General features: G+C 40.1%; 1 protein-coding gene across 1 annotated transcript in view; it reads right to left on the reverse strand.

Annotated features, from left to right (window-relative positions):
• Positions 1-405, reverse strand: part of LOC150090074 (uncharacterized) — an 82,860-nt gene extending 82,455 nt beyond the window's left edge. Inside the window, exon 1 of the mRNA XM_090389747.1 lies at positions 190-405. The gene's annotated coding sequence lies outside the window, so the exon portion shown is untranslated. The remainder of the gene's footprint in view (positions 1-189) is intronic.
• Positions 406-24,072: the final 23,667 nt, after the last annotated feature.

Below are 24,072 nucleotides of genomic sequence, written 5' to 3' on the forward strand. Positions count from 1 at the left end.
GTACCACTAACTACTCAGCTACAGAGGAAGTCAAGATAAGAAATTAATTTACCATAATATAAACAGCAAAGATGGCGGTGGAATTTTAAATTAATTTTCATCAATTAATTTAAAATTCCGGTTGTAAGTATTAACATTCTTGACACGTGGTTTTTTTTTTTTTTTTAAAGGTAAATAGAGGATACTTACTTTTATTTTTCCAGTTAAGCCACCTTGGATGCTGAGGAGGGATGTCTAAGACAGGCGTGTCCATTTCGCAAAAATCCAGCTTCATTCCTAACTTTCAGAGTTCATCACTTTAACACCAAGCAAGACTTGCCTCTGTCACCAACTTCTTAATAGGATGTTTTTCTACTTTCTAATCAGCAACCTTAAGTCATTGGAGGGGAAATACGTACGCACACACACACACATACAAACACACACACAGAGACACACACACACACACACATACACACGAGAGTAAAACGTCAAACTCTGCACGCACTCACACACGTATACGAAAAAATAAACCAACCGACTGCTGGTTAATTAGCGAGCTGTAACGGAAAACCAGGTCACTTTCAGAAGCTCGGGGCTTCCGGGCAACTGTTACAGCCGAGTGATTGTCTCGTAAAAGAGTCCACGTGATCCTCTGCATCGATGCACGAGCACATGTGCCTGCCCGACCCGAAGATCGTTGGGCTTAAAACTGTGGAAAAACTCGCGGATTTTTACTGCTTCGGTTTCAAAAAATGTTCTGCGCGACACCGTCTTCTTCTTCCATCTTTACGGGCTCACGTGCTCGGCGTCTCTCCCTCTCTTGCACCATCCCCCCAATCCACATGTCAAAACAGCCAGCAATGTTTTTTTTTTTTTCTAGAGAGGCCACCGCGTTATTTTAAATCACATTCATGTTCGGTTTCTCTAGAGGAGTAAACTTCGGGTACACTATTCGTTGGTGGCGCCCTCTTTTGCTTTCCTCCCCTCTTCCAGCCACCTGTAAGAGCAGCCAATAGTACAGCAGCTAGTAGAAAAACAAGCGCTGGTTTCTAGGTCACTAAGATTTACTGTCCAGAGAGAGAGAGAGAGAGAATGAGAGAGAGGTAAAAATGCGAGCCTTTTTTTTTTTTCTTTCCTTTACTGGTTTGACCTCAGAATTTAAAGAGCGCCTCCTGTCTTGTAATGGGAGAGGGAAAAAGAGAAAGTAAGTATAAGGGGTTGTTTTTAGTCGCGAGCAACTTTCTAGGCCACTCACACGCCTGGAGCCAATACGATTGTATGGAACAGTATTCAATTTTTAAAGTAGCCCTTCCCAAAAATGGTTTCTAACATCTGTCTTAGTATGAAAACCCTGCGTGCGTGTGTGCGCGAGCTTGTACGAGTCCGAGGGCATATTAACTCTGTTTTGAAAACCCAAAAAATATATTTGGGTCTTTGCCAATTACCGTGAGATGTCACTAGTGATTAGTGAAAAATAAGACGCCCTTGAATAAGTCTCAAACTCTTGGAAATTTTCTTTAAGAAAACATTAAAGTCAAGGACATAAGAAAAAACGTACATTAAAGGAGATTTCTTTAATGTTTTTCTTGTATCCACACTTAGCCCGGTTGTGTTATACACCACCAGGTAGAGCTGCAAGTGTGGATTAAAAATTCGTGACTCCACGCGTGAGGGTATTGCACATTTGTTCTTTGAAGTCACAATCTTTAGAATAGCGTGGAGATATTAGTGTGTTATAAAGATATTATAATGCTTTAGTATCACCAGGTGGCGCCTATAAATAATTTTTTTGAAATAACAATAATCTCTTTTATGCCCCTCACCCACACACACGAACCAGTCGGGATTCAGGAATGACAGAAGAGGAGACAGAAAGGAGTCATTCTCCAATAGGTTCTCCTAAGGGGGGTGTTATTACTGAAGAGACGGAGATCAGCTGCTGCCTTCATTCTAGGGTTTCACTAGACATAGGTGGAACCCCTTTATGGTTCGCCGACCTCAAAAGCTGTTTTTACTTTTGCCGAGGAGTGCTGTAAAGGATGGAACGATGCGGGCGCTCAGAGACCGCCCTTGTGCAGTTTCAATAACAGCAGACTAACATTTGGAAAAGTTGAAGAAGAACCAGGATATTAGACATTATAAATTCTTAAAAATATTCTTAATAATATATTAAATTGCTATCATATAAACCACATTCACCATTTTTCTATCGATATTGACCTAGTAATATCAATATTCAAAAATAATCCGTTTGCCAACCCACGTTACTCTTTGGATTTATTGCGATTTATTCGTGTTTCTAAAGATAAAATTGAAATTGAGCCATCCCAAATTTCATTAAAATTAGGCCAAAAGAAATTCGGAGAAATTTCTTAAAATTCCTAAAGTTATCTATATTGAGCGTATACTTTGTTAGATGCACCTACCTAATATCGAGTAGGTCTCCCTTTAGCCCTTAGAACATCCTTTTATCCCGTTCTTCGTGGGATGGAGTGGGTGAGATATTGATAGCGTAGTATAAGGATGTTGTTCCACGTTGACTGAACTTTCACAGTTGTTTCAAATTCCATTGTTCCGGATCTCTACTCCAAACAGCTCGTTACACCTCATCCTACGGGTTCTGAACTAGATTGAAATCTGGAAATTGAGGCGGCTAGCAGCAGTACTCTGAATTCACTCTCATGTTTCTAAAACCACTTCTGTACAATTCTGACCTTGTGACTTAGAGCATCATCCTGTTGAAAGAACTCATTCGCAGACGGTTACGTTGCAGCTATGTAGGGATGCTCCTGATTGAAAACTATTTCCAGGTAAACTGTGGCATCTAAATATTACTCCACGGCTATCCCCAGTGTGCATTGTTGACACTAGCACTTGCACAATGAAAACAACATGAGTACCTGGAAGGATTCAAGCAGTTTTCGCCATTTCTGGTCTTCTTATTAACATGAAAGGGCAGGAACCGGGATTTGTCAGACCAGGAAACGTTTCCCTAATCTTACTCTGTCCAGTGTCGATGTTCTTCAGACCACTGTATCCGTACCTTATTGTGTTTTGGTTTACAAGAGTGGAACCTGGTCCGTTTGTTGGCTACGATAGCCCACATCCATGACAAGGTACGATGAGTTGTGTGTTCTGAAATGCCTGTTTGGTTACCACCTTTGCAATGGATTGTAATCTGACTGACTGTGGCCTTTTCTGTAGCCCTCAACAAGTCTTATCAGTTTGTCCCGTTCGCCGGAAGTTCTTTGGTTATGGGACCAAAACACAGTTGTAAAAACCCAAGCAGGATTGCAGTTTCCGAGGTACTCATGCCGGTACGTCTGTCCTCAGTGGCTGAGGACAGACGTACAGAGGTCACTTTATGAGGAAAGTTACCACTCAGTCGTATCTAAATGAAAGTATATTTCATTTTTGGTATTATTCGTTAAGAAAACATCAAGTCTACACCAAATTTTCGGAGTATTTCTCTTAATCTCTAAGGAGGTTTTAAGATCAATCACCAATTCCACAGTTGAAGAGAAAAGCCTAGTTCCCACAACCTGAAGAAATATTTATAAATTCGAATGTTTCGGGAATTATTCGTGAAGGAAAGTCAGATAGACGCTAAATTTTTTTATCACAGATTTTATTGGTTCCTCTGGAACATCAACTTCGATCCTTTCCGAAATTTCTGCACTTATTTTGAGCATTCCTTTTGACCTTTGCACCAAATATCACACCAGTCATCGCACAAATCCTCTGTGCATTCTTCCACCCTGATAAAAAGAACTGCTACACAACACCTTACGCCTACCCAACACGTGGTGAAATTTTGGTGAATATTTCTTGAGAAGTGTTTAGAAGGTTTTAGGCACATCATAATCGAACTCGACCAAAATATAATGCAAGCGTGCACTACCTAACTTATTTAAAGAAACAAAGTTTGCACAAGGGGCATCATTATATTTAATATTAACTAGTCTTTGTTTTTAAATATAACTTTTCGGGAATTACTGTGTCCTGTATAGTGCACTATCAAAAGTACGGGGACAGCATCCCGAAAAATTCTGTGTATTTTTCCAAAAACAGAACTTGGTGAAGTTTTAATTAAGGTTTTGAGTTGCTTTTAAATAATGCCAAAGGTTTCATTTCCGTGTTATGCACTAGTCGTTGTTGTAATTTTAGGAGCATTAGCAACTAAGGCCATAAATTGCGTTGTTCTGAGGTCGATTTTTTGTTTGGTGGACGAAAAAACCACAGTTTCCAGGATCAAAAACTATACTACTCTTCCCTGAGACTGATTAACAGCCACGTTGTGAAAAAGGCCCATAAAAACTCCTCGCGTCATTGACGGGACTTGAACTCAGGTCTTTTCCACCCGGTGTGGGGAGGATGACGATCCTACCAACTGTGCTATCCACGAGGATTGTGCACTTTTCCACTAAGCTGTGATACGATACTCAGCACGGTCCCATATATCTATTTATAGCGTATCACAACGCGCCTTGATGATAAAAGAAACTTAGCGCAAAGAATGTTTAAATTGTGCCGTAACCATCTTACGGTTCCAGCTTGAACCAAATTAAACCACTCTTAGATATCCTGTAACTCCTCTTGAGGGCCCATTTTTTTAAAGATCTGCTTTTGTGTCTGTTCCTGGATGTTTTTACAGATTTTTTTCCATTCGTTAAAGACACTAATAACATTAGTTAATATCATACCTGTTAGGAAGTCCGATTCCCTGTTACCGTGAACTTATATGGTCCCTTGGTCACAAACGGCTTAATAGACAAAGCACACTACGTGACTTTTTAGAATGACATATTTTTCATAGACTGTTGCACATAGTCAAAACCTCCATGGTCCTAATACAGTGACCAAGCAGTATATTAGAAAAATTATGAATGTAGTAGATACAAGAAAGTAAGATATATATCAGTTGAGGGAAAACCAAACAATCCTCAATGATTTTCGTAGTTAGCAATTGGATCCAATGAGGAGAAGAGATTTTCAGCCAAACCAGATCAAAAAGAGAATATTTAAATCTATAAAATCTCCGAAATGGAATATTAAAGTTGAAATACACTATATACTGCTAAAAGTATCTGCACACACCTGGTCTTTGGGAAAAATCAGCGAGGATTTTTCCCAAAGGAAAGGAGTTAGAAGATCAACGAAATACAATGAATGGGTCAAAGCGCGGAACTTAGCGACATCCAAATGGGAGTCATCATTGGATTAATTAATCTTTATTGTACGTAAAGGTACCATACAATATACCCATCATGCTGCCAGGGATGCTATATTGGTAATGAATCTGTACCATTGATTTTGGACAGCTCTACTCCTCCTAAACTGTAGTAGCAGGTGAGTCCATTTCTGTTTCAGTATGATAATGTACCATGTCATACTACACAGCCTATAATGACTTTGTTTGGACGCACGAGCATGCATAGCTTCATTGGCCTCCCCAGAACTCTGACCCAACTCCACTTTGAGATGAACTGAAACGTCCACTTCTCTATTATTAAAAATTGGTTCACGGTTTACTGACGAGGATGCTGTATTTGATTAAGGCGAAAGATGCGTAGACACGCTATTAAATATTTTCTCAATAAAAGGTTCTCTGAAAGATTCTTGCGTCCGTTTACTTTTGAAAATTAGTGCATATACAAGTAAGGTTGTTTCTTATCAATCTGCAGTTTATTTTCCTTTTGGTGTGGTTGCTTCATTAGTTGAACGAGGTTCAAAATCACCTTATATACTCAACGTTCTTTGGAAAGAGATGAAAGTGATATCTTTTTGGGTTTAGTGTGCACATCGAGGAAACAGCATTTCCATGAACCCACACCCTCAACAAGTGTGGTATTAGAAGTCACCTCGCATGCTGATAGTCGACTCTTTAAAAAACATCACTCATGCTACATGATACGAATGTAAAAAGCAAAAGGGGAGGTTGGAACCTTGCTCTGTATCATCACACGGGGGCGTCTGAATTCATTCGCCACTTGTATCCACCACCTTAAGTTTATAGGAGACAAGAACGAAGAAATTCGTAAGCAAATTCTGCACGGCATCAGTCTTTCCCCTCCCATTCTGTCTAAATAAACCCAGGCTTCGCAGTGTCGTGTAGGCAGAGCAGACCAGTTTTTCTAGGTTGCTGACCTAGTTGGGTTTCACTTTTAGAAGTGTAGGAATAGAACACGCATGCAGCACACAGAGATAATTCACAGGTGTCTTTCTCACCGTGTTATTGTCATTTGTTCCAGTAAGGTGGCTGTGAAAGTGTCGACAATTTAACCCCTAATTACTACCTTGGCATCCCCATAACATGATGTAGCTTCCATTGTCTCAACTGAAGGAATTTCTTCGGCGAGCTTCAACATTTAAGATGGCTGATTTAATGATAGCGGGCCAACGTTTAAATAATGCTCCAAGGACCCCTCTGTAATAAGACCCCTGAGCTGTTGGGAAAGAAAATAGGTTATTCCTTTAGGAGATAATTTGCTTAGCAAGCGTGCATTATTAGATCTTCGAGCTTCCTTATTTTCTAATTGCTTCTTTTAAAGTAGAAAAACAACTGACTGAGGTTTGAGGTGGTCTAAAGAGATCTCTACTGAAGCTTAAAATTTGTGTTAAAATATTGGCATTCGCTCTGAAACTGCATCTGGCATTGAAGTAATTTGACAATAAGTTCACCCTACTGAGCCTTCTATAGTCAATACTGTGCGCCATAGTAATTTCTTAAGTATAATGATGGCTAGCTGTGACCTTCAGGTTAAGTCAGCAGCGGTGTTTGTGACCTCTGTCTCCTAGAATCTTTCTGGGGCAGATAGCAAAGGAGTCATCGAGAACTTACCTTTGGACACCTGGAAATGATGGGGGAAGTTCTTTAAAGTCAAGAGTTGAACCGAACGATGTCCTTGACCCACAGAATTGTCTCATGTCGATTGTTTACACGGTGACCCAGCATCTAACAACACCCTTCCTTCCTTCCTTGCTCTCTCTTTTTCTCTTTCTGTCTTTCTTCTTTCTCATTTATTCGCTCTTATACCTGGCATTGAAGTAAAGTGGAATAACCCCTCCCTCCCTCTTTCTTTCTCTTCCCCCCTTTCCCCAGGTCTCGGACATTCCCAGACGGGGAACAAACAGTCGTCTGGACGCTCCCCTATATATTTTTTTCCCACCCAGGCGTCTGTTACTGCGTACGGCACTTGATCATCGTAAACAGGTAGGGTAGAAGAATGGCCCCAGGAGATAACGGAGAGTTGTTGTTCCCGAAACTACTCATAACGGCAATGTCCATGTAGGGTCAAGACCCAGACAGGGAGTTCAGAGAGAGAGAGAGAGGGGTGACCGGATGAAAGAAAGCTACGGTTTTTTTTTTGTCCCCCTTCTTTTTCAGTTAGATCTTTTGAAAGTGTTGCTAACTGGGGAAGTGGTGATTGTTGATGGGTTTCTTTTCAAAACGGGACTGGGCTGGAAGGGTAAAGAACAGATTTGAAATTGGGTCACCGTTGGATTATGTAAAGAGTTTCTTTGCAGTCATTGTGGTATTATGGGAGTAAGCCCTTTCTGGCTAATCAATATTCTGACAAGACTTAAAACAAACAATATCGATTTCATAAAATAAGAACCAGAGACCACCGGTTCGATCCCTTTTGCTTTCTATTTCTCTTTTTCTTTCTGTCTTTTTCTTTGCCTTTCTAGAAAGAACTGCACATTTATTTTCTTCTGGAAATTCGAGTTTTTTTATCCAGCAAACGAGAAAACCGACCATAGAACGCATTGCCTCGATGCCTCAATCTGCATAATCCGACCCAATGTGTTGCAATGATGCGTCTTCATTTCCTTGCAATATAGATCCAATTACGCTCATTCTTTCACAACTCCACTCACGGATAAACCCAGTCCTACATTTCAAAATAATAGTTCCTCGCTAAGGACTATATGTTTAATGATGTACTACAAATTTCAAAAAATTCGTGTGCTTTCTTAGTAAAATATCAACATTTCTTAGAAATAATTCCTTTAAAACACAATCTTCTTAATTTCCTTTTTTTATATTTTGTTTATAAATGTTTGCTATACAAACGTTTGTTATCAAATGCTGTAGGTTTTAATGATTTTGAAATGACAGTTCTGGAAAGACTATTTTAAGCGCATATCTAACTTTTATTTAAGGGAGGGAGGGAAGAGTATATGTAATGTGGTCTCAAGCTTTTAAAAATTATATTTTTCGGTTTTTCAAGCATTACCATGCTTGAAAAACCATACTTGCGCTACTCTTAAATTTACTAAGCTTAACCGCCCTCGATACTACCCTCCAATATGTTTTGAGACATCTCACCCCTCGGAAGCAATCGTTAATTCAGAAGATCACACGAGAGCAATTGATGGTGGTACCACCATTGAGTAAGATATAAAAGGCGTGCACACTCGGACAAGATATCCTAGTTAAAGCAGAGAACAACCACGGCCTTACAAGAATACAGCAAGATTCTAGTCTTTACACACCAGAAACTTGTAGAGAGTATCCCCACCTCCAGAAGGTTTCGAAACCGTGCCACAGAGATACTATTCTAGGTTAATTCAGTTACTTCCCACAGTTGTAGAAAACTGAATGGTTGTAAATCTCTGTTCCAAAAAGCTCATCCACATAATCCCAAAGACACTAAACTGAATTGAGATCTGGTGACTGGAGAGCCCACTATAAGTTGAATTCACTGTCATGTCCCTGGAACCAGTTCTGTATAATTCTGGCTTTGTAACATTGCGCATTATTCTTTTAGACGAATCCATTTGCAGACGAAAAAATATTGCGGCCATGTAGGGATGCGCCCAGTTGGAAAAAAATTCTAGATAACTTACAGCTTTCAAATATTGCTCCACTGGTGTCAAGGGCCCAATATCCACTACAAAATATCGCCCCCCCCCAAAAAAAGTACACCGTCGCCAGAAGCCTGCATTTCTGACACCCGGCAAGTTAGTCTTGCTTGACCTCGCACTGAATTGCATATATACCGCATCTCGACGTATCTGCCCAAGTGCACTATATCGCATGAGACAAACACATGATACTTTTACTGATAGAACACTCCCTTTAATGAAGAGAGTAGGTATACCCAATAGAGTAGGTAATGTGAGCTGAAACCATTAACCTTCAGGACAGCCTCTAGTCTCCATGGAACATACTCCACCATTTTTTTTTTTCAAATGTACCTAGATATTTTCCTCATTCGGCATTCAAAGAGACAACCAGTTAAGCTGTGTTTTATGGGCTGTCTCCCCTCGCGTGCACCAGACAGTCCCATTCATCGCAAAGGTTCTCTGTAGGATTGAAACAAAGCGCTGGGTTGGCTAGTCCAACTTTTCGACGCTCATGTCCTGAATCCAGTCCTGCTGATAAAGGTATGGTTCTTCTCCGACGTATTGCCATAGCACAGGTAACCCATTATTGTCCAGTATGTCTAAATGAACCTCAGCATTCATGGTTTTGTTCAAAACAACCAACGGTCCCACATTAAACTAAGAAAAAAAAACTATAATCTTACGGCTACCCGAGATCCAACTCATCTGCTTATGTGTAATATGTCCATAAATTGTATGTGTTCTTGTTAATTTGCATTTGTTGTTGGACGAAAAACTCGAATTTCCGAGGATAAACTTTGAGACCCCCAAACTCAGCCACGGAATGAAATAAGTGCATAAAAGTTCCACGGGTCATTGGCGAGATTCGAAACTGCATCTTTTTCACCAGGTGTCGGAACGACGATGATTATATCCCATGTGGTACTTGCGTGGACAATCCCACAAGACAGTCACTTTTGTCATGGTGTACAGCCCTCGTGGGTTGTCCAGTTGGTATTATCACCGTCCTCCTCACACCGAATGGAAAAGATCTGAGTTCGAATCCCATCAAGAAACTAGGAATGTTTATGGGTTTTTTCACAAGATATTGAGTTAGATATCAGGCGAGAGTAGCATGGTTTTTATTCCCGGAACCTCGGGCTTTTTTTCTAGTGAACAGCAAATCGACCCCAGAACACACTCAAAATACAGACATATTTTATACGGCGCAATATGGTCTAAGTTGCTGATGCGCCTAAAACCCTACAACAACAACATGGAGTACAAAGACCACAATTCGAGATACTCAACAATGGCGTAAAGTTCTTTCCTGTGATAAGTTAAGTGCAGCCTCTGAATGGTGATCCTCGACAGTGTTGGATACACCATCATTAGCCGCGATTGATCATCAGGCGATCATTAGCCGCAATAGGTGATGGGAGCCTCCGATAGGCGGAACATTTACTGCTCGAGAGTATCTAAATGAAACCTTAGCCTTATGTGAGGCTGCTCTGCGGTGCGTTTTGTCTGCAAGTCCTTTTTATGGACTAATAACGCAATTCCCATAGGGTTTAGCTGACTGAGGAACTTCTAGAAAGAGCAAACATGGACATAGTAGAGTGGAGTGGCGTATCCTACCTGATCCTCACACCTGAATCCTGTAGAACATGTCTGGGGTGTATGGGAAAGAGTACGAAATTTCTCCATTCTCCACCGAGAATCTTATATGAGCTGAAACCTTGCCTCAAAGAGGAGTGAGATTTAAATTGTTACTGTTGGTAGAATGGTGATACGCTGTGTGAGTTGAACAGCAGTGAGGGCCGATTAAATCCCCTGTTAATCTGTCTTTGCAAGAAGTCAACGTTCTGGTGACTCAGGATAATTGCCATTTGTCAGAAACTCCTGTACATACAAATTCATCGTGTTATACAATGATAGGAATCTTTAAGACTGCCCGACTAGTTAAGATTTAAACCTAAAACTTCAGAGTTCCAACCTTTCTCTATCAATACAGTGACTGATTGCTTTTCAGAACGCGATAGGCGTATTGGATCCCCAAATTATTGCCACTAATAGTAGATTTTATTCCACAGACGACACGAAACTTCCCCAAGTTACTCGTATTCTAAACCACAGTTCACTAAACAACAAAAAATGACACCTTCCTTGAAAACGGCTAAGACTACCCACAATCATCGTAAACAGCGACCTAGTGCCCAATATAGCACAAATAAGGTTAGGTCGCTGTCATCTGTTTGACAAACGGAGGACAGAAAGTAAAAGCTGTTTGTTGCTCTTTTTGCAACGTCAATGTACGTCAAGGATGTAGAAGATTGGCTCGGCACAAATAAGGTTTGGTCGCTGTCATCTGTTTGACAAACGGAGGACAGAAAGTAGAAGCTGTTTGTTTCCCCTTTTTCCAAGTGCATCGAGAATGTAGAAGACCGCTCGTAAATTATGGTGTCACTCATATAAACGCTTGCTCCCTGAAATACAAATATCTTGGAAGTTCTCTTTGGCTTTTTCAACATCTGGAATTAAAGTATTGCGATATTATTTCTTTTGCTTGATTACAACCCAATCGAAGAAGACGAGTTAAATATCAAAGTAGTCGTTGATACTTTAGTTCCTGTAAAAATTTATATAAAAAAAAAAACAATTTGATTCATATTTTATATCTAATTCTTTTCACACTGGGCAGCAAGTTGGAAGTCAGTTTTTCATCCAGCAGAATAGTAAACTGACCGAAGAATACGCACAATTACAGATTCAATATACTGACTCCTCATAGTCTTAGTTTCTTTGGTGCTAAACGCACACATATACATCAGTGTGGCTCTCATGGCAAACAAGAGTACCTTCCTGTTCCAACTTGAGTAATACAACAAATTCTGATAAGAGGGTAGAAAGCAGTCCTGGACTGAAAGTTCCAATTACAGAAATTACCTTAAAAGAAATGAACTGATATCCATCCTAACCTTATCTTTATTTTTGCTCGTCGATGCAAAGACACTTGAAACGTCTGCATAATTTATGCACATACTAGGTGTGGCAATGAAATTCCCAGACTGGTGCAATGAAGAGAAGGAGCGCACAAAGTGAAGGAGCTCAAAAATGGCTTCATTTTTATTCAAAGTAACCACCTCATTGAATGCATTTATTACACCTTTCTACAAGTTTTTGAAAGGAGTCAGCACAGGCGTCCAAAGAGATGATGTTCAGTTCGGTTACGTTTTTCTTTATGCTCTCAACATTCTTCAATTTCTTCCCTTCAGGGCCAGTTTTCATCTTGGATAAGAGGAAGAAGTCAGCTGATGTTAGATCGGGAGAGTACAGTGAATGATTGATCTGTAGAGAGCCATGTTTCGACAGATATGTCTTCACAACATGCCCAGAAAGGGCGGGGGACTGTCGTGCAACAAGAATCAGCTACTTGCTCTCGAAATTGCGACCTCGCGCGGGAAATACGCTTCAATACTCTTTGAAGCATCAGTACATAGAACGCAGCATTGATTCTTTCTCTCTTTCAAACGAAATGTTTGTGCCTTGGTAATGATTTTGAAATCCATTGCATAATCTGACGCTTCATCCCATTCACAATACAGTCGAGGAAATTAATATTGTCTTGACAAGTCTAGATGAAGTCTTCTCACGATAACACTGTTCATTGCTCCTGCCCATCCGTGAGGCTGTGAGGCATAAATTTTGCACAGACTTTCCTTTTTCCTAAATCTCAATACAGAATTTTCCGAATCGTCTCCTTATTCATATTTAACTCATCAGTCATCATTCTGACGGTCAGACGACGAACTCTTGTTACAAGTTTCAGAAATTTTGCAGCGCTGTCCTCATTTCGAGAGGTTGACTCCCACTTCTTGAGTCATCGCGAACATCCTCAGGTCAGTTGTTGTCGATGGATTGGATTTTAGGAGCATCGGCGGCTAAGACCATGTTGCTCCGTGTATACTGTCTGTAAATTGCGTGTGTTCTGAGGTCGATTTTCTGTTTGCTGTACGAGAAATCCGCGTTGCCAGGAGAGCAAACCATAAAAAGCATTCTACCTTCGCCTGAGACCGATTAACTCAGCCACGTTGTGAAAAAAAACCCATAAAAATTTCTCCTGTCATCGACGGGATTCTAACTCAGCTCTTTTCCACCCGGTGTGGGGAGGACGGCGATCCTACCAGCTGTACACTGAAAGGACAGAATTCATGGGTATCTGGTTCCTGGGAAATTGGACGTTGTCACCCCTCTACCTAGAGGGTGAACCCACCGCTTGACAGGTATATAGGTACACTGCATCACTGCATTCACGTAGACGGTAATTCGATGTCAGTGTGGATAAACGTCGTGAGTTAACCGACTTTGAAAGAGGGATGATAGTGGGTGCCCGACGCATGGGTCACTCTATCGCGGAGGTGGTACAGAAATTGCACTATCCCCGTTCGACAGTATCGAGAGTGTATCGGGAATACGCCATTTCCTGAATAACATCTCATCGTGGATAGCGCGTGGGCGTTGTAAGGTGATGGAGGAAAGTGGCCGTCGACGTCTGTCTTGCATTGTTTCAGTCAACCGGAGAGTGACAGTAGCACAAATCACGGCCGACTTCCATGAGGGAGGTACCAGAAACGTTTCCACCAAGACCATCAGGCAATCATCAGTCGCAAGAGGTTATGGGAGCCGCCGACCCACCAGAGTCCCATTAATAACACCACGACACAGGACTCTACGCCTCAACTGGGAGACAGAACATCGGCACTGGAGCTTGGATGATTGGAGACTGGTCTCCTGGTCCGATGAGTCCCGTTTTCAATTATTTCGAGCGGACGGGAGGGTGCGTACCAGGTGGAAACCGCTCGAAGCTATGCACTCGTCATGTCAACAAGTAACTGTTCAGGCAGATGGCCAGTCAGTGGTCTGGGGCATGTTCAGCTGGCACACGTTGGGAATTCTGGTACGTCTAGACGTATCTCTGAATGGTCCAAGTCAGGTGCTCATCCTTGCAGACCATCTACATCCCTTCATGGTTATCGTGCACCCACAGAGCAATGGACTCTTCCAGCAGGAAAATGCACCTCCCCACAGAGCCGTGATGACTAGAACCTGGTTCGAAGAGCATTTCGCAGATTTTACCACCACGGAATAGTCTCCCCGTTCACCGGACATGAACCCTGTGGAGCATCTTTGGGATGCTGTGGAAAAATCCGTTCGAGCTTTGGATCCTTCACCCAGGAATCCGGCGAAATTATGGACAGCGGTGCAGCAAGCATGGATGGAAATACTTGTGGAACGCTTTCGTGAATTAGTGAATTTAATGCCTCGCCTTGTGACTGCCTTATCCGGGCAAAAGATGGGCCTGCTCGTTACTAGATAGGTATCCCATGATTTCTGTCCCTCAATATACTATTCACGAGCGCCTCGGGTCCGTGTTTGAACCTATTATACCATTCAGACAGACTGGTACGACTCAATGTTTCATCACCATAAAGTCATAAACAGTTTTTAGTATTTCTTGCGATTCTGGTGCAAATTTTCCCAGTTTAAAGCAAAATTTGATATTCGTTCGTTGCTCCATTGCAAAATCGTGACACGGAAAGTTAACGCTACTAACGAAACTGGTCGTTAGTGTACTGGACAATCTCAGTACTACCATATGTTGGAAGAAGTTTGAGCTACACCATACCTGTTAGATTAGGCTTCTTGATTTACCTCTATGTACAGAATGTTATCTAGTTCAGCTCCACTTTTAAAAAATTAATAGCTCGAAGCTATAGGTAGTACCCAAAAATGTTTTTTTTTTAGTTGGTGTAGGAGTTTCTGAATATAAAACGTTGGTCCAAAATTTGACCACCGGGGTGTACGTAAAGTGATTAATTTATAAAAATAAGAGAAAAGCAAATTTTTTACTGATCTTTATTTACGATATAATGATTCAATTCTCTACACGTGTCCACCATTATTTCGTATCAAAATTCATTACCTCTCGATGGATTGTATCCTTCAATTGAACTGTTGATGCCATTCCTAATGGTTTCTTTTGAAACATTACTTGTGTTGCTGACGGATGACCACCTCTAGACTCAGGAGTTAGATAGCCTTCTTCGAGTTAGCTCTCCCTTCTCCCATGACAGCCAAGCTATAATGAATCTGGAAACAGTCAAAATATAGAAATAAATCTCAATAACTGGTTAACTGTTCTCTTAAAACCGCTGCAGTTTTGACTGGCTGAGGCACGATTCTAAAGAGCCGATTCATTATTTCCCAGGCATACTAAACAGGAGAAAAATCAGCGGTATAGCAGGGCAGGGAAATATGTAAACATTGTAGAAACTGCCGGTCAATGTTAGTGGTATATATGGTATATAGACCAATAAAATGTTAGAGAAATCGCAAAAGGACGGACCCAAAGTTCAGTTTCAATGTAACGCCGACCTGTGAGATTACCTTAAAAAGGAGATGTTAAACAGCAAACAGGGAAATCTCTTTCAACAGTATATCACTACAATGATCCTCCATAATCGCTTTTCACACAGAACCTTGACTAATCACTAAAGCAATCTGTAGAGATCTTCATTCCATTTGGCTTTGTCTCAACTGAACTGAAGTCAGAGAGGAAAATTTATGCCAAATAAATAGGACAATTCGCCAAAAAGTCTTTTGGCGAATTGTCCTATCCTCATACTCTGACGTTGCCCTGAGTGTTCTGACATCAGAGATAAGAAATACTTCTTCCTGGGATGGGAAGAACTTTAAGAGACGTTTTATGCATTGTGGCCGAGTTAGCCGGTGTCCGAATTTTTTGTGTAATTTTCATCGCTATTGCATTTGAGTTGTATGTTATGTGACACAATCACAATATATGAGAACCAGAACTATTTTCTTATCGTGCGAGGCAAAAATTGCAATGTTTTTATCGAGATTTCTCTGAAATCCAGGTGATACTTCTAGAAACAAGAAAAAAACTTAGCATTTTCACTGTACAGTGGATAAACACACACCGAATCAAGGACGAATAGTTGATCAAGACTAAAAACGAACTATCGTAGAGCAAAGATAGTTTCAAATCGCTAAAGAATTATTACTTTTTCAATTTTTTTTTTGGACAGACAACAAGTGGATCGCAGAGATGGATTGGTCACCTTTGGTCTTCGTGTACCCGCGATGCATTTTACCATCAGTGCAACAATGCATTGTTTCCATCCATAACAACCCCAAGAGAAAAGGAAAGGAGAGAAGAAAGAAGGGTGAGATGCATAACACCCGTCGTAAATCTTCCTGATTTGTGACGCATGCACCATTTGGCCCGTCATTTCCTGCTGTAGAAATGGAAATGCGATGCTCGCTGATATGAAGTGATCACATGTAGGCGTTGACCCGATTTCCTGTATTCTGCTTCACTGACTTCTCTTCGTGCATTCCGCTACGGTGTTGTGTTCCTCCCCCATCCCTCCATCCCCCTCCCAACACCCAAATGTACACGTGAATGGAGAGCGCTTAAAAAATTCAGAATTTTTCATCAGAAGCCACTGAAAGTTGTCAGAAAGAGAAGTAGTAAAGCATTTGCAAAGAGAGAGAGAGAGAGAGAGAGAGAGAGAGAGAGAGAGAGAGAGAAGTAACATCCTATTTTGTCACGCATGCGCATTGCCGTTGACAAACTGAAAAGTGAAACGACTTAATTAAATCGTAATTTCAACTAAATGTTTATCAGTAAGTGGAGTGCACTGCTGGGACAGTGCAGCGGAGACTCGTTGCGTTCTGCCATCGTCCATTAAGCACATCACGTGACCTGTAAAAGTGGCCGAGTTATTCGCTATCTCCTCCGATAATCTGCCGCCTTTTTCACACTCGAAATCGGGACTCGAAGCCCCGTTTCCTGTTCCACATCCCGACGCAAATGGTGCGTTGAATCGGCACCGCCATTACGTTTCTCCACTCTTTGTTCGTTACGATGAAAAACGAAAGGGTTTCAAGCGTTCCTCATGTTTACATGTCGACAGTTCGAAGTACAAAACGTAAAAATTTACACGCATGTCTGCTGGTCGGTCTAGGATACACTTTGCATATTCAATAGCGACCCCCTCCCCCCGCATTGCAAAGTGATGAATGCGCAACGTGTTTGATTGGGTTCTCTGTTTCCTGGGATGAAAAACCACTTTCCTCATCAAAATATACCCAACTGTGTCCTTCTACTGCACAGGTAGTGGAGTGTGCGTTAAATGTCAAGTCAACTAAGGTTATGAGGCGTTGGCATATGCCTAATGTGTCTGTAATTGCGTGTATTGTTTGTTTTGTTGGTTTTTCTGTTAGTTGGACAAACACTCATAGTTACATTTCCTGCTTTTGAGTCCTCGTGGACTCAAAAGTTAACTGGTCCCAGTTAAAAGTTAGAAAAGACCTGAGTTCGATTGTTGTAGATAATGCGAGGAATTTTTATGGGTCTTTTTCACAACATGGCTGAGTTAGTCGGTCTCAGGAGAGGTGAACATCGTTTTTCTCCTGGAAAACTCGAGTTGTTTGTCCATCAGATAGCAAATCGACCACAGAATACACGCAATTACACACTGCGCTTAAGCAAACCAACAAACTTGCTTCTGAGATTGACTAACTTGGCCCCGTACTTCAAACACACATAGTAACATTAATTGTTTATTTACTGTCAATAAATAAATAAACAAACATAGAGCAACTTATTGTGGCTTACTAACTTATTTTGTGTTTCTATCTTAGGAGTTTTTCTCTTTGCTGGAAAAGTTTATTATTATTTATTTATTTATATTTTTGCAGATTTGAACGATGAAAGTTATAATCTTCACATGAGCGGGGAAGATTTCACAGGACACATAATCGAGAATCATTCAGCATAAATTCGTGCTAACCATCTTCCTGCTATGCTTAACCACATCTGAACATAAGGATTATCTTCTACTCAAATGTGTGAGTTATATTTCACCCATCCTACATTGCACAGACATCTCGAAGCTCTTCACCTAAGAATGTATAGATTGAGATGTAAAGCAGAACAGCGCCTACTTCACGTTCGAGACCTTGGAAAACCAATCAGGAAATACATTTACAAGACGATCCCTCCTACATGGTACTGTATGCTTCAGAGATTTTGGGGATCGACTGCCCCATCAGTGATTCACACCAGTCGGGAGAATATGAAATACTCAGGTTTACTGGAATTGCGTGTTATTAAAAATCCATTAGATTGCAACGACAGAGTAAGGAATGGCCTCCACCAAGCTGGTTGTTTGATCTTCACCAAAATGCTTCAGATAGTCCAGGCCCTTGATGACATGTTTTTTCCTTGTTCCAGTCCATGATCTCTGCAATCAGAAATCCGATATTTTTAATTTTCTCTTAGAAAAGAATGAACTGAACACTAGAGGGTGCCACTCACTACATACAGGCCAAGACTGCTGGGACAGATTCAAACCAACAAACCAGGATACCGCGCGGCCTGGAAACGTGTTTTACACCCGAGTGCATCGTAAAAACGGCACGCGACACCGCCTTCTCCATTTCCGCCGTAAGACGAGTGATCTGTGACAAGATGTCATGCAGTTCTAATATTTTCAAAAGGCGTAGAATGGTCCGAAGACAAAATCCACGTTAGCGGACCATAAGGCAGATTGTGAAACGCGTGTCGGGCTAAATATTCTCTTTTTATTTGGAATACGGACGCGCTCCGATGATAAAGTTCAGCGCGTGTCACCAGCTGTGCTAACAACGAAGCTCGCAGACACGCCCGGCGTTTCTCTGTTTTGTATTGAATATGCTGTTCGTGTCAGTTGATCCCCAGAAATGATGGAAAGACACAGACATTGACCTCTGTGTTGTACAGAAGACCCAACCCAAAAGTTATACAAAAATGACGCATCCAGACTTTGCAGTCACATGACAATGAGTTTATTGTAGACAGACAAATATTTTCTCTTTGGTGTGTCAGAACGTGGCTGCTTCACTCTGATCCAGTATATGTTATTTTCCACCCTTTTTTTAAATGCTTTTTATGCACTGGATAGATTGAAAAAGGAAAAAAAAGTATATGTTCGAAAATTATATGGATATAAAAAAGTGATAGATCTGACTCGTCTGCTTTGTAGTTTATGTCACTTCCGCTAGATGGAAGCACTTATCTTCCATCTTTTTACAATAGTATCAGTATGTGGTAAGTTTGAATTGAAGTAATCCAAAGATGTGTGCCTCGTTCGGGTTTTGGACAACTTACGAGGGGTGTTCGTTAAATTATCTACCTAAGGTACTTCCCACAGTATTCAATGATCCATGATTTATCATGTTCCTACATGTCTAAACTTGAATCGTACTAATTTTGATCCCACTATGTTTTTAGATTGCACTGCTATAACAGAAAGAAGCAATATTTGTGGTGTGCTTATACCAAAAGAGATTAGAAGTCAGGGTAATTCCCAATAACGATAGGTCATTGTGCATGTATCTAAGGTGAGCATGGGAACAATTACCTGGTCATTACAAGAAATGAGACGACTCTTTTTAGAAGGATTGAAGTTAACCAAGTTTTCTTCGTCCCATTGAAGAATAATTTGTTGGTGGATATTTGAGGAGTTGAAACTCTTTGGAACATCAAGGCTTGTGAAACTTTAATAAAAAAAACAGCTGCCCTAGCTCAATCATCACACGCGTAGGTGCATTATGGCCCACGGTCACTCAAAGCATGTGTGCTTTGAGTGACCTTGGGTCAAATTCGTGTGACTGCTAAATACGGCGCTCTTTCTTGCATTCTGTGTCTTGTGAGCTCCTTTGACAGTGTGGTCGTTCTGGAGTATAAGCAGACATTTATTTATTTATGATTAAATCTGGAATGCAGTGTTAGACATTAAGAGGGCAAAAAGTCATCTACCATCACACAAAGCGATTGGTTGGAGAAATAAGTATACTCAATTGCAAAAAAACACGTGGCAAACCATAAGACTGAAGCTTATTTCGAAGATTTTTATACCGAATATAACAAAATGCCTCAGAAATTTCGTTCAGTTTTGTCCAAAGATCAACACTGCCAAGATATTTTCATGGCTGATGTTGGGGATATCTTGGTTGATCAAGGTGTCGATTGTTAATCAGACGGAAGGATTCGAGCTAGTATGAGAGATGATGAATAATGCTTCTCAATTACTTTGGAAAGAATAGAGGTAAGTACAATGGGGTACCTAATTGGAAAGGAAGGACTTATTACCCTTTTTAGGAACTGCCTGGAAGTAAGCAAATTTCCATGCAGAAGAAACCTTCTCCGGAATTAGAAAGTGTAAAAATGTGGCATAAAAGAGGAGCAAGCTCTGAAGCCCTGTTTGTAAGAACAAGTGGAGAAATGCCACCGGGACATGAAGACTTCTTCGCACCAAGCTTGTTCAGAGTTCTCCTAATGTCCTTCTGTCTGAAGACCACAGGAGGCATTGAGTGTAATATATTTGATAGGGCAGGAGGAAATTAACCATGATCATCGATGCAAGAATAACAGAAAAAGCAGGATGCTAATAAGTTAGTGGTATCCTCGACTTTAGTTGAGGAGGCAGAACCATAAGATTGGACCAGAAGGGGAAGTATAGACGGGTGGTGGAAGCTGCAGGTTTGTCAAGAGTCCAGCAAGCTCGACTACCGTTGTGACAAAAAGCAGCAAGTTTCTTATGTTTTTCATAAACGAGTTGGAATTTATTAATGACTTGTCTACAATTGTTTCATTCTTTGGCCTAGGCAGACAATGAATATTTGGATACAACAAAATTCGATAATGTTATGTTCTTTTTCTATATATCTTTAGCACATTTATTGGAAAACCGTGGTTTAGGTAAAGGCTCAGAGTTCAGGTTGGAATGAGGAATAAAGAATTCATCCCTAGAAGCACATCACTAACATGATCTGAGCACACGTTAGGATCAGAAGATTTAAAATAGTAATCCAAAACAAAGAAAAGAATAATAGAAATCATGTAGATTATCTTATTTTACATCCTCGAAACGCTGTGAGAGTGAGAATGGCCACGAGAAAGAAGCTCTGTTGGAGAAGTGACCATCACCAAATTGTGATCTGAGATATTTAGATGTTCACTAACATTGCCTGTATACTTTGAAGAGTTGATGAGGGGGAAAGATCAAGAGTATTGGGCGTGTGGTTGGGACTGTGTTTAGGGATGGTAGGTGAATGAACAAACTATGTAAGGTTAATCATAAAGGCCTCATCATCGTGACCATTGTGACTAGAAAACTGAAGCCCGCTGGAGCTGTAAACATTGAAATCACCAAGACGTCTGGAGAACGTCTCCTTTCAAAGAAACGAAATCAAGGAGATCGGAGTGATTAGTGGAGTTGGGAGAAAGATACGATAGAGACACCAAATTAATTTAACAGATCGGGATAAAGATTTTAAGCCAGAGGAGATTATAAAGAAAAATTCTAAATTAGGAAGTCTCCGACAAGGAACAGAGTGGGCATATACGCAAGTACCACTTTTGAAACAAAAGGGATCCCAGTACGAATAATCAGGTAACTGAGATGAGTGGTGGTAAAAGTAACCAACGACAGACATTCTGTCAGGAGATTCTGTTAATGGACTTGGGAAATTGTAGGTGGAAATTACATCATTGAGGGTGCAACTGAGACCCTGTATATATGTTAAATGAATGAGGAAATTTTTGGGAGACTTATCTTGCAGATAAGTAAGTTATATGAGTTTGTCTCTTCATGATGTTTAGCAGGTAAAGTAGAGCAAGATTGTACAATAGCTGATCCAGATACCTCCTAGAGATATCCATTACATGTAGCCATGTGTTCTCGGTAGGTTTGGTCTAGTGGACTGTCTAGCAGCTAGCCTGCGAAAATCGTTTAAAGCTGTGCTCTCAAGATGTAAGGAATATTGGACCTCGCCAAGATGGTCCAAAACCTTGAAAGGAAGGACCAATTATGGAAGAGATGGGAGTTCCTTATTTATCCCAAAAAGGCTGCTTGTGGAGTAAAAAAAATTGGCCACAGACAATATACACAGAGCAATATGGCTTCAATCGCTAATGCTCCTAAAACTCAACAACAAACAAATAACTCGTGTACTTAGACGTTGTGCCATCTAAAATTGTTGACTCTTTTTGTGATGGCCCCATAGCGTGAAAATGTGTGGATCATATGGTGAAAAACAAACAGGAAATACGAGTGAAAACAATTTTCTTTACGAGAATCTCTGGTGACATTGACTGCTGCCGATTGCCCGTATATTCCACGTGCCGTACACGATCCGTCACGAACAGCACGTGCTGTCAAGCTCGACTTGGAGCAATTGGAAGCTCCTGGTAATTGTCATGCTAACAACGCGACACCCCCTGTCAACAGTGTTTTAATCATTATTAAAACGTTTGCAAGGACCGGCCTCAGACTGATGAAGTAATCATTGTTTGTCAACACTGATTTAATGAGTCTCTTATTTATTTCTAAGAATGGCGAGCTCAGCTGGTCAACTTGTCCTGCCGGTTATTAGAAATAAGGAGCAGCCTATTTCTGATAATCCTGATTTAATCCATCTGTTTGTAGCATTTATTGCTGTCAATGTACTTTAAGAAGTCGTTTCAGTGCATTTTAAATTAGAATAAAGAGAGAAAGAGAATAAGAAAAAAAAATTAAAAGTTTATGTTGTGGTTGACTGAGTACTATAATAAAAATTAAAGGTGTACGTTGTTGTTGTGGTAGCGTAAAAATAATCTGAAAATAACATGTAAAAAAAAAAGAAAAATAGAATAGACAACAATAAAAAATTAGGACAAATGGGCCTGGTGTACTGGGGTCCATGGTTAAATGAATAATGTTAACGTATATATCCAGTAAAAAAATATATTTTTTTTCACTGGATTTATAATAATTATTTATAATTAAATTATTAAAATTTAATTTATAATAAATATAAAATTATAAAATTTATAATAATTATTTATTTATAATTATTAATAATTATTTATAAATAGTTATTTATAATTAAAATATATTTTTACTGGATATATACGTTAACATTATTCATTTAACAATAAAAAAAATTACAAGCAAAAAACCTCATCAGCAAAATTTAGAGAATAAAATAAAAGAAAATAAAATAAAATAAATTGAATAAATAAATAAAATAAAAGTAAAGAAAATAATTATTATTAGGCGTTATCAATAGTACCCGAAGTTCAATATAGATGGCAGCACATGAGCTTATTCTAGCAAGTTACTTTAAATTGGTCTTAAAATATATAGTGGACGTATTAAATGAACACTGAGTAAATTAAAACTAACAAAAATTTAAAACTATGATAAAAATATAAAATAATATAAAAACGTGCTGGTATTATAAATCTTAAAATTAAAAATGGCTTGTACTGTAGGTGAAAATAATCGAAATGTTTCCCATGGACGATAGATGGCGCTACGTGCACTTTCCCAGCGCTAATTTAATACAGTCAACTGTCAAGCACTAGCCATGCAAGTAGAGATAGCGAATGAATGTATGGATAAAAGAATGAGTGAGAGCCTGACGACAATCAAAGCCCTTCCGGTGGGTAGTCGTTAGACCGTGAAGTCTTGATTACGGCACACTAAGATCTATACAACTTCTAGGAGTAGGTCGTGAACTCCACCCCGCTATTTACAGGTGGCCCACTTCCTTCCCATCCATTACACGAAACACCTTCAGCGTACCTGGTGGACCATGTGATTATGGGAAACTGTTAACATCACAGTCTTAACTATGTACAGCGCAGTGTGTCAAAGAGGTGCCATCTAGTGACAGCGGAAGGAAGGCATTAGATGTAATCAACTTTTGATGGGCTTAACGGAATTTTAATTGTGGGACTCCTCAAGGGTACGTTTTAATTGACTCCATGGGAGGCATCTTCGTTATCTGCTGGGACATCGGATGCAAAATGTTGTCCAGAATTTCGCAAAGCGATAAAATACATATGTCAGAAAGTGATTTGGGTTTTTTATAAAGCGGTTAATTTTTTTGGTCACCTACTGTACATATAGTGGACTGCTACAATAAAACGTATTGCCGTTGCAGTAAAAGACCACGAAAGAAGTGTCTTCGACCTTGTAAAGCCATTCAAACGATTTGATAAAAAAAAGTAGGACGTAGTACGTATATATACTGTGTTACCAAAAGTGTGGGACACTAAAAGAAAACACATAATTCATAGATCACATTTAGGATTGTGCAGCCTTAGTGTATAACATAGTCAATGATCTTCGTGGAACACTT

The sequence above is a fragment of the Mastigoproctus giganteus genome, chromosome 2, assembly GCF_048544385.1.
Source record: "Mastigoproctus giganteus isolate SK-2022 chromosome 2, ASM4854438v1, whole genome shotgun sequence".
Lineage (NCBI taxonomy): Eukaryota > Metazoa > Arthropoda > Arachnida > Uropygi > Thelyphonidae > Mastigoproctus > Mastigoproctus giganteus.